Below are 12,296 nucleotides of genomic sequence, written 5' to 3'. Positions count from 1 at the left end.
CGGCACAGAGCGGGTGGCTGGCCCTCTCGTCCCTGGGGAACCGCACCTCACGTGCAGGGGGAATGTTGGGAACACACACAGGCACAAGCAGCTAACGGCGCTACCAGAGGGGGAGTGGTCCCCAAACGAAGACCTCGGTCTCCATGGCGCTGAGCACGGGTCGCTGCCCCTGATTCTGAGCGGGACTGTCTTCCCAGGCTCTGCCCCCTCCCCACTTAAACTGGCTCTGCGTCTGGGCGCCGGCCCCACCCACTGCGGCTGCTCCGCGTGGCATCGGGCTCAGCAACGGGGCCTCACACCTGCCCCTGCCCCCTCCGGCCTCAGCGGCCTCAGTCCCTCGGTCAACATGTAGCACAGGGCTTGACCCCTGGCAGCGCGGTGGGCCGAGGTGGCCAGCTCGAAACCCCGGGCTTGCCCGGTCCGGGCACATACAGGAAGCAACTACTACGAGCTGATGCTTCTTGCTTCTCTCTCTCTAAAGATCAACGAACAAAATCTCTCTAAAAATCAAAAAAATCTGAAATAAGTAAATTAAGAAATAAAAACACGCAGTCCAATGTTGAGGCGCTTTTTATTCTTATTTGGCCAAGTCCACCCCCCAGCCCCCCCCACCCCGGACAATGCACTGGCTGAGTCCCCTTGGCCCCTGTTTTGGGAGAATCCAGAAACAAGACCAGGTATGCAAATGAGATGCAAATATAATGCAAACGACTGCTTCCGGGCAGACACTGCTCCCCCTGGCACCCTGACAGTGCCTGGTTTAGTGCGTGGCCCAGCCCTGGCTGTGGTTGGCATGGAAACGGGCTTGTGAGGGGCTGGAGGAGGCTCGAGGAGGCCCGAGAGAGTGAGCTGGGTTCAACATCCACAGCCAGCAGCCATCTGGTTCACACTGGAGGCGGGCACTGCCCCTGGAGAGTTATCACAGGCGCTGCAGATAAGCCCCAGACAGACTGTGGGTTCTGACGAAGGACTTGTCCCGAATGGACTCCTCTCCCGGAACCAACCGTCCCAAAGCCCACAGCCCCCGAGTTTGAATCTTGGCTCCCAAATGCCCACCCGCCGGACCATGGGCAGACCAGCCACCAGGGGCCTCGGAGATGCACTCTCCTCGTCTGTCTGTCTGTCTGTCTGTCCTGAGGGTTCCCCGAGTCCCGCCCGGGGCCCAGCACGGAGCAAACCCTCCTTCCCTCCCCGCCGTCCCTTCCTCTCAGGGGCGATTTTTATTCCCATTCCAGCTGAGATGAAACAAGTCAAAGCAGAACATGAAATCTGAGGAGGATTCCACCTTAAGGAGGAAAAGAAAAAAAAAGAAAAAAGAAAAATCCGCCTCTATAACAACAAATAGCTGGAGCCGCTGAGCTACTACTCAGCGGGATCGGTCCCCTCAAGACAAGTCTAAACGCTTCAGCGTTATGAAAATGCTGAGGATTGCTTCGCTCCTGAAAATTTATGGCCCCCAAATCATTCCTGAAAGACAGCGCGCATTCCCGGCGAGGCTCTTCCCTCCTCTCGCCCAGCACGTGGCTGTGTCTGGGGCGCTGGCCTCGCGTTTCTGCCCCGAGGTGTCGGCTCCGCGGCCCGGAGGGGCGGCCCAGTGCACAGCAAATGCTCAGCGAACATCGGTCTTCGTGTATTTCGACGCCGGGTGGCAGCGTCCAAGGACGATCTCCGACCCCTAACCAGCGGCACAAACGCCTGTCAGAGGGAGCTGGCCGGGCAGGGGTGGAGGCGACCGCCCCCAGTCCCGCTGCTCAGGGGACCGAGGGGTCCTGCTGGGAGCACACGGGGGGAGCTGGGGCAGCCCCCCCGGGTCACTGGGACCCAGAGCTCAGGCCACCCGGCAGGTCTTCCGGAAGCACTCGACCAGCTCCTGGTGGGCAGGTGAGGTTTGAGTTAAGACCTCCATGCCCCGCCGGCCACGCACGGCTGTCCTCAGGGCCCCAAGGTGGGTGCTTTGCGAATAATATTTTTATCGACCCCAAAATGAGGGCATTAAGTGAACCCTTCAGGGCACAACGGACTCTAGAGAGAGACACTGGGCTTTCGACCTACCCGCTCCCGGTTCTCAAGTTTGGTCTGAGCACCTCGGGCCACTTTCTCAGCCCTGTGGCTGCCAGTGCCCTGGTCACCTCCCCCTGACCCCTCCCCGACTAGCTCCCATCTGACCAGGCTCTCCGCCCTCACTCCCATACTTCCCCGCCCCTTCATCCTCAGACCCTCCTGCCCACCCCTCCTCAGCCTTCTGGTCTCCCAGGAGGCCGCCGCGGCCCCCAGCCCTCCTCCACACGTGTCTTCTCTTGTCTCCCGTGGGCCCCAGCACTCACCACGCGCCAGCTACCTGCCGGGCACTTCCCCACATTAACTCCCTGGCATCCCCATAACCACCCTGTCGTGAGGCCACAAGGGAAAAAGGACCCACAGATAATGGGGACCAGAGAAGACAACTCACTTTCCTGGGGTCACACAGCTGGGAAGTGTCAGGACCAGGACTCAACCTCAGGATACCTCTGGTTTCACAGCCCTAGCTGGTCCTCACAGTTCGCTGCCTCCCTCCAATATCTGCTATTCCCTGGGGGGCACTTTGAGGGCAAGGCCCTGAGCTGCCCACCTGCCCCCAGCAAGCTCAGCTTGGGTCACCATGACGTCTGCTAAGCACAGAGTCCAAGGAGGTCTGTGCAGAGCCCTCTCCCACTGCCACACGCCTTTGTTCACTCTGAGGCCCAGAGAGGCTAAGTAACGTGCCCCAGGTCACGCAGCAGGGAAGACGCAGGGCAGGAATCCCAAAGCAGGTGTTCTGACAAGTTACGGGTCTCAAGCTCAGGGGCAGCGCTCATCCACGCGGGCACCGGCTGAGGGCTTTGGGTGGCCACCGCCTAGCGGGTTCCCGCTCCCAGCTGCAGCTGGCGGTGAGCAGCTGCGAACACCAGTCTGACCCAAGTTTGCGATTCTTTAAGGGGAGGTGGAGACCCAGATTTTTATGGGACCCTCCTGTTTCTTTTTAACATTGATGGACACCTGCCCTGAATGTTTGACGGAACTCGGGACACAACAAAGACATCAGGCGTGCAGGGCTGAGCCAGGCACAAAGGTCCCCTGGGGAGCTTGTGGCCTCTCTGAGGAGGGGTGTCAGAGCTCCAGGGGACGACCCTTCCCACGGGGAGGAAGCTGAGCCCCACAAGGCAGCTGCAGTCACACAGGGCACCAGGGCAGAGCCAGGCCAGCCGGCCCTTCAGCAAAAGGGATAAAATCCCAGCAGACTGGCACTGCCCCCCCCCCGCCCGCTAAGCCCAGGTGCCCAAGCCTCAAGCAGCTGTGAGGACCACTGAGCCCTGTGTGGTCAGGAGGCGGACCTGATGTCTCGAGCCCCCCCTGACCCACCTGCAAAATGGGGCGAGCCAAGAAGGAGCGCCTCCCCCTCCCCATCTTTGTGAAGATGATAAAAAGGAGTAATTGATTTCCTTTTAGGATGAGAAGCAGAGAGTCCCCTCTCTACCCTGAATACAGCTGGCAGGACTGGGAGCTGAGGCAGGAGCTCTGACTCCATCCCCACAGGGGCCTGGTGGCTGGGCTGGGACCCCCTTTCACAGACCGGGAGGCTGGGCTTGGGCACGGCTCTGTGGGCAGCTGGCACACGCATGGACCCGGGACCTGGGACCTCTCGGGCTGATGGGGACAGGCCTCTGGGCTGGGCTGGGCTGGGCTGGGCTGGGGGAACTCTCACCCCAGAGGCATGGACCCGGGACCTCTCGGGCTGATGGGGCAGGCCTCTGGGCTGGGCTGGGCTGGGCTGGGCTGGGGGAACTCTCACCCCAGAGGCATGGACCCGGGACCTCTCGGGCTGATGGGACAGGCCTCTGGCCTGGTGGCTGGGCTGGGCTGGGGGAACTCTCACCCCAGAGGCCGGCTGCACTCAGTGATCCCTTTGAAGTTCAAAGAATGGGCCCCGCCCCTCCGAGGCGGGCAGTAAATCAGGCAGGAGAAAGGAAACTGTCCTCCCCGGCTGAGTTATGGTGGCCATGGCGAGACAGCCCCCCGCCCTCTGGGACTGCCAGCCCCACCCTTACCTGTCCCTCCAGCCCCTGTCCTGCCCCAGCTGGCCTCTCCATCATCCCTGCTTGTTTCCTGGTCCAGCTCCTCCATCCCTCTCCCCCCCTCCCCGCCGTCCACCTCCCAGGGTCTCTGGGCCGAGGCCCCTCTGTGCATATCTGCTCCATCAAGGAGTTTAGCCTATGCTTGCACACCTCCAGTGACGGTGAGCTCACTCCAACACTCAGCCAAGATGTGACCCGGATAAAGCTCTCCTTTTCGCGGGTTTGGGGTGGGCTTCCCAGTGCTTTCCCATCTGCACTCCTGGGGGCTGGCCCCAAACTCTGGGTCACAGGCCTCCTCCTCCTCGAACCCAAAACCACTCTGCAGAGATGGGGGCTGACACAGCCCCCTCACGTGACTCTCCCTGCCTCAGAGCTCCCCGAGGACGCGCAGGGGACCGACACGCTGACCGGGAGGTGTGAACTCCGGGATGAGGGTCACGCGATTGGCACTCAGGGCTGTGGACTTTAAGTGGACGAGTGGGTTGGGGACAGGAGTGTGTGACCCTAGAGTGGCCATCAGTCAGACACGGGTGTGAGAGCGTGTCTGTACAGCAGTGCATGTGCACGCATGTGCAAGTGGGACAGAGATGTGTGTGCAGGGCCCACAGGCAGAGAAGTACAGATATCGGAGGGCGTGAGCTCCAGCACACGTGTGAGAGCGTGAGTGTGAGTACATACGTGTCTGAGTGCATGTGAGTGTGTGTGAGCCTGTGGCAGAGAAGGTGGGGTCTCGGAGGCGGCGGGTGAGCTGTGTCCCCAGCCCTGGCCGGGTGACAACACGGGGCAGGAATAGAGCTGGAGCTCACCTCCCAGATGTCCGTGCCAGGCACCCTCAGGAGAGGCAACGTGTGGTGGGAGACCGCAGACTCATCTCAGCCCAGGGACCCCCACGGCTTTAGGGCCGAGGGAAGCGGCCTGGCTCCTGACCCCCAGGGGCCTGGCTCCTGACCCCCAGGAACCCAGGGACTCAGAGAGGGGGTCAGGCGGCAGAGCGGGCAGCACTCACCCCTCAGCCTGCAGGGGTCTGGACGGGCCGCTGTCCTGTGCACGGAGCTGTCCAGGGGTGCCCCACCCCTCCAGGCTGCGGCCACAGCCGCGTCCTGCTGCTCTGGTCTGGGGCCACAGCCGCGTCCTGCTGCTCTGGTCTGGGGCCACAGCCGCGTCCTGCTGCTCTGGTCTGGGGCCACAGCCGCGTCCTGCTGCTCTGGTCTGGGTCAGTGAGTGTGCTCTCACCTGTGGGCTGCACACAGCTGGCCAGCCAAGGGGACGGTCTGAGTGAGCCCTGCTCCTTCTAGGACCCTGCCCTGCTCAGCTGTGGGTCAACGAGGGACCCCCAACCAACTCTTGGAAGCCATCCAGCCTGCCCACCCTGTCCACCTTACGTCCACCCACGGCCAAGCCCTCCTGGTTCTCTCTCCTCCGCCTCCCTGCTCTCCATCCCTGGCTCTCAGTTACCATGGCAGCCACCCAGGTTCAGGCCACGAGCGCCTGGTGCCTGGACCATGCAGCAGCCTCTCCTTCCTGACCTCCCGCCCCATCTTGCCCACTGACACTCCCACCGCCGCGTGCGTGCGCCTGCCCAGTGGGCCCTCTCGGCTCATACACACGCCCTGCGTAGCCTCAGCCAGGCCAGGCTCTGTGTCCAGCCCCGCCGCGCCCCACCTGCAGCGTGGGAGCCGTGGCCCCCCAGCGCGGGAGAATTCCGGTAGTGGATGCCGGAAGGGACGGCGGGCTTTGCATCGGGAAGGACTCTCTTGGTGTATCGGTGACGAGTAACCACATTTTTTTTTTATTTATTCATTTTTAGAGATGAGAGAGAGAGGGAGAGAAAGAGACAGAGAGAGAGAAGGAGGGAGGAGCTGGAAGCATCAACTCCCATATGTGCCTTGACCAGGCAAGCCTAGGGTTTCAAACCGGCGACCTCAGCATTTCCAGGTCGACGCTTTATCCACTGCGCCACCACAGGTCAGGCAAGTAACCACATTTTTAACGAATCTAAAACTATACGTGGGAACCGATTCGATCGCATAACAGAAACTTCCAAAATGTTCAAGAATTAAAAAATAAATAAATAAATAAAAATAAACAGGTGCTGACGTCCACCCGGCGTGGTTTACCCGAGGCTCCCGCTCTGTTTCCGGGCGACACCTTCTCCCTGCAGTTCTCTGGGTGTCGGCTCTGCCCTCGGCGTGACTTGCCCCATGGACTAGTGGACGTCGGCTGTCCCTGCAGACCCGTCCCTGTGGTGAAGGGTTGGGACTGGGTCTGGAGGCGACGGTGGAGACAGTCACGGCTACACCTCCTGACACCGCAGCGTAGTGGGGAGAAGGGAGAAGTGCAGGCTGAGGAGGCCACGGGGGGACCCCAGCGAGTGCCCAGACCTCCGACGGACATACTGGCTAAGGTACCACCTGCTCGATCACCTGCCCCTGTCTGGGCCTCGGTGGTAGTAATACGAGAGATGGCGTGGACAGTGCCCGACTTCCTACCCACTCCGACTCCCAGAGCCCAGGCCCCGGGGGATCATTTGGTCGTAGGGAGCAGGCGGGAGCCACCCCCACCCGTCACCTGTGGGGTGAAGTGCTTTGAGGCAGAACAGATTGCTAGAGGTAGTTTCTCATTCTTCTCGGGGTGAACAATTTCCAGGAACCTCTTGGGTGTGGGTCAGTGATTGCTTTTTTTCCTCTCCAAGTCCTTTCTAGTGACATTTTTATCATTGCATTGGTAGTGACAAATTCTCACCAGTGGCCCCACCCCACCCCACCCCACCCCACGCTGCTGCAGCAATGACCAGGATGTGGCAAACTTCTGTCCACACGCTGGAGGCCATCCATCTGTCTGCTGCCTGCTCACTTCTGTCAGCCGCAGAAGACCCGAAAGGCTCGGTCCTGGTTCTGTCACGGAATCATTACCCATGTGTGGTTATTTAAATAGAAAATTCAGTCCTTGTTACCCACCCCCCACCCCCCAGCCACACTGCCAGCGTCCGGTGCCCGCATGGCTAGGGGCCACCATCCCGGACCGGGCAGACACGCCACACCTCTGTCACTGCAGAAAGCCCTACCGGCCAGCCGTCCTCAGGGAGAAATCCAATGGGCGACCTCAAGACCAGTAGCCCCTTTTCCCTCGATCTTCAATGTCCACCTGTCATTTCCAGCTCAGAGCCTCAGTTTCCCCCTCTGTGAGATGCGGGCGATAGGGCCAACCTTGGAAGGATAACTGCACAAGGTCGGGGCTAGGAAGTGCCGAGCCCAGGGCCAGCGGTGACTGGAATGTGGTCTAGGGTCCAGCCTGTTCGGGGGGGGCAGGAACAGTCACGGAGGAGCGGCCAGCACAACAGCACAGTTCACACGCCCATCTGGTTGGGTGTCCACTCCTCTCTGATCAGTGACCGGACCCTTGTGTCTCATTGGGGCTAAGACACATGATCCCAGAGACTGGACGGCCACTGTCCCATGTCAATCGAGACGTTCTCATAACCATTCGCTTGGGATCGGTCAAGGGGTGGCCGTGACCAGTCATCGGCAGACGTCGGCTGGGGGTTTCTGGGAAGATATGTCCTCCCTGATTGGAGACAGGACCATGAGGAGAAATTCCCTTCAACTTTGCAGTGCGTGGAGCCTTGGCAGCCTTCTTGTCACCATGAAACACAGCTCTGCAGGGAAAAGGGCCCCCTGGGGAGATGGGAGGACTGGGCTCCGGAGCCTTGGTCGAGCGCTCAGTGCTCACTGTCCATCTCACCTCCGGACTCCTGTCGAGGAAGAATGAATGGCCTGATGGATGTGCTTCTTACCACAAGTGCATACTGAGCGGTTCTAGTTCCAGGTGATTCCATGTTTCCCAGGTGGGCAAGTCACCTGCGTGCATTCCCGACAGAGGGCACAGGGGACGCAGGGGCACGGGCACAGGGGAGGGCACTGCCCCCAGGAGGGCCATGCTGAACCCAGAGGGGGAGGAGGGCAGACATGGGGTCCCCAGGGTGGAGTCTGCCCGCTGGGTGGTGGGCTCGGGGAACATGGCACATTTTCAGGAATAGTTTCAAGTGACAGGGTGCTCTATGGGTGGGTGGGGGGCAGGCTGATGGGCAGAGGCTGGAGGCAGAGAGACCAGGGTGGAGTCCACACGGAAGCTCAGAGTGTGAGAGCCCCTGGTGGGGGGGAGGGGCAGGAGACTGCATGGCAGGAGGCCAGAGGTGTGAGCTGAGGACCGGCAGACCGGGGCTCGGTGACAAAGGACGGAGGGGACACTGGGAGGAGAAGCTGAGAATGCAGTGGGCAGCAGAGGACCCAGGACAGGGCCCTGGGGATGGACGTCAGCCCCCGGGAGAGGGCACAGTAAGGCCAGAGAAGAGGTAGGAGGTGCATGCAGAGAAGTCTCCAGAAGGATGGATGGGCGGCCGCCCTGCCCGCTTCTCAGATGGCCAAGCCTGTGGTCCTGCCCTCTCAGTCCATCTGGACCCCTCAGTCACCTCGCCCCCCACCCAGCCCGGCGCTGACCCGTGTCTGTGGCTCCTAGCGGCCTCCGCTCTGGCTCCCTGCAGGGCCACCCTCCCCACGGCCGCCAGAGGGCGGGATAGAGACCAGCTGGTCACACCCCTCCTCTCTTCTGCACCCTCCTGGGCTCCCACCTGCCCTGGAGCCAGAAGGAGCCAGCATCCCCTTAGCCACGCCCGTTGCCCTGAAGAACCCCCACTCACCCACCCCTCGCACCTTTCCAACCCCGCCTTCCGCCCCTCGCCCTCTCGCTACTGTTTTCAGACAACTCGGCCTCCACGCTGCCCTCGAACAAGCCAATAGCAGCTCCACGGTCTAAACTCGGCACTGACCGTGCCCGCGGCCTGAAACACGGTTCTTCCAGGTCGGTGCAGGCTCGTTCCTGCACCTGCGGCGGCGAGGGCTTCCCGGCCACGCCCCTGCGCGACCGCTCTCCACGCATGGCCTGTGCGCGCGTGCTGAGGACCAGGACCGCCGCGCTGGTCCGCTCGAGTCCGCTCTGCAAGGACGGAGTTCCTGTCCGCTCTGTTCACGGGTTACAGCCGAAGGCTTATAGGCCTGCGGGGCCTCATAGGAAGGGGGTCCATCAAATGTGATGAGCTTAATCGATGAAGGAGGCCCCCAGTGTGGTAAAGGCAGCCCTCTCTGAGCTTGGCGATCCATCCAGACGCTGGGAAGTGTGGGTGTGCAGGGAGGAGAGGAACAGGACGGGGGAAAGTTCGTGAGGGCGGCTTTCTGTCTCCGGGAAGGCAGTGTCAGCATTGTCGGGGCCGATGGCGGGGAGCAGAAGAGGCCGGAGGGACGAGGACAGGGCCTCTGGAGAAGGAACAAGGTGGGGGCGGGGGGGGGCAGAAGGAGGTCCAGTCTGTTGAGACGCCTCTGAAAACGGTCCCCGGTCTGACTACAGTGTGCCCAGTGGCAAACCTGACCCCAAATTAGTTTGGTTCACTCAAGGAGGATTGGCCAGGCAGGAGAGCTCGTAACTCCACCCGACAAACATCTGTCAGGTATCTGCTCTATGCCGGGCCGGGTCCAGGCACCGGGGAAAAACTCTGTTAGTGCTGTAGCTGCAACACAAAGCCAGGGAGAAACGGAGCCGTTCTTTCTCCTACCCCTTCTTTAAGGTCACGAAAGTCACGGCATGTCGTGGGGAGCTCACTTGGCTGGTGGGGAGCTCAAAGCCAGATTGGAAGGTTGGCGTTTAAAATGACGCAGAATTTTTTTTTCAATCTACAGATGATGTGTTATATGTAGAACTGTACGCTTGAAACTCGTATGGTCTTATCAATCAAAGTCACTCCAATGCATTTCATTTAAAAGAGAAAGATACTATACAAACTCAAAAAAGCAGTCACTGGATCCAGGGAAAGAAAAGCCAACAGAAAAGAAATAGTTTGATGGCAGAAGGAACTCTCAGGATGAGAGCTGTGTGTTGGGCTTTAGAGTAACCCGGTGTCCAGACTACAGCGAGAGGGCGGAGGGCTTGGGAGAGAGGTCCCGAGGCAAGAAAGAAAAACAAAAGAAATTACCTAATTTGCTTGAGCATTGTGAGCAAGAAAGAAGGCCTAAGAATTTTAGACAGAAAGAATAGACCCCTTGGGAAAACAATGAAGATAGGTGTCTAGAGAACAGAATTTTGAAAATTATTAATTCCAGAAAAAAAAAGGAAGTTCATACAAGATACAATATATAGTGAATAGGATCCTCCTTAAATATTTACTTAGGCCCTGGCTGGTTGGCTCAGCAGTAGAGAGTCGATCCTGTGTGTGGGAGTCCGAGTTCGATTCCTGGCCAGGGCACACAGGAGAAGCACCCATCTGCTTCTCCACCATTCCCTTTCCTCTTTCCTCTTTCTCTCTTTCTTCCCCTCCTGCAGCCATGGCTTGATTGATTCAAGTACATCAGCCCATGGCACCGAGGATGGCTCTGCCTCAGGCACTAAAAATAGCTCAGTTGTGAGCATCCCTCCCCCCAATATGGGCAGAGCATCGGCCCCATATAGGTGTTGCCAGGTGGATCCCAGTTGGGATGTATGCAGAAGTCTGTCTATATTCTCTCCTCTCACTTAAAATTAAAAAAAAAAAAATTTACATAGCCATAATAATTAAAACTGTCGAACTCTATGGCCTGTGTAGCGGCATCCTCACTGTCTTCCCAGATTGGATCCCTGGAAGGTTTCTATCTTGCCCGGCCCTGGGGTTTCCGAGCTGCCATGGCATTTGTTCATGGGGTTACACTTCAAGGAACACTGAAACAACCGTGGTTTAAACCACAAGAGCAGATTTATTTTTATCTCTTGTGACTATGAGCCGGCCTGAGCGGCTACACCACACTGTGCTCGGGGCCTGGGCTCCATTTGGCCTGGCTCCGCCCCCCTCCAGCCCCGCCCCTCCCGCATGCGCGAGTTCCCGCAACCCAGCCACGCAGCAGGTGCACAGACAAGGAACGGCTGGAACCGGCGCTTAGAGCTCGCCGGCCTGTGACCACTCCCAGCTGCGCGGGCGGCTGTGGGCTGCCCGCCCCTGGACAAAAGTGAAGCCTGCCACCTGGGAGGGGCAGAGGGATGTGGGTTAGGTAAGGACAGTGCCCGCGGCGGGTGGGTATATGGTTCTCTTTTGTCCGTTATAGAAGAAAAGCCTGCCAGGTGCCTGACCCGCGGTAGCGCGATGGGTGGAGCCTCGACCTGGAACACAGAGGTCGCCGGTTCGAAACCCTGGGCTTGCCCGATCAAAGCACACACGACACGTGACAAGCAAGCAGTGAACAGCTAGCTGAAGGGTAGCAACTATGTTTCTCACCTCACTCTCTGTCCTCTCTCTGCAAAATCAATAAAGCAAAGCTTTAAGTAATAAAACAGCTAGTGTTGGGATGAAGCCCGGCCGTTCTCAGGGGAGCGCTGAGCTCAGCCTCTGCCTTGCCGGCGACTTTGTCTTCACCTCCTTGACAAGGAACCGACACGAAGTGCTGTCGTCGTCACTGATGGAGGGGAAGACTGCTTTGCTCCAGTCTTCAGAGGACATCAAACCACAGTGTCACAAAGCATGAGGCCGTCTCTCCCCAGAGGCGGAGACACGGCCCAGAGGTGTTAGGTGACTTGCCCAAGGTCACACAGCAAAGCCACGGCCCCGCGGAGAGCCCACATCTTTGGAGATGCCGTTCGGCGTGAACCTGGTCTACACAGAACTCAGCCGTGCAGGCTGTGCAAGGCGGCATCTCTCACTCCCTGAGACCCAGAAATCCCACTGTCCAGTCCTCTTAAACACGGCTCCTGGCAAAGCCGGGAGGCTAGAGTCGCCTTGGAGCCACGCAAGCCCCTGCAAAGTCCAGGAAACGGGGGGAAATAACTAATAATGACTTTCGGGCAGATTCTGGGTGAAACTGGCAAACAATGCACTTGAGAGGTGGGAACATTGTTCTCCTGTGAGTGCGAAGTGTTTCCGGCAGGGTGGGTCTCCAGCCGACCGTGAAGACCTGGACGCGGCCAGAGTGTGTAATCCCTTACCGAGGGCCCGGGAAACCCCACGTCGGCACCCAGACAGTTGGTCACCAGAACCGCCATCCGCTGTCAGCCCCTGAGAGGCGTCCAAGTCCCTTTGATTAAAATGCGTAATGCAGCTCCAAAGTAGCTCAAAGTGAACTCTGATAGTGTCAGGGTCAGTCCGTCTCTCTGCATGCTTACCCTGTGGAGCTTTGTGTGTGTGTGCGTGCGTGT

This window comes from Saccopteryx bilineata, chromosome 8 (assembly GCF_036850765.1).
Source record: "Saccopteryx bilineata isolate mSacBil1 chromosome 8, mSacBil1_pri_phased_curated, whole genome shotgun sequence".
NCBI lineage: Eukaryota > Metazoa > Chordata > Mammalia > Chiroptera > Emballonuridae > Saccopteryx > Saccopteryx bilineata.
Note: the sequence above shows the minus strand (reverse complement) of the source record.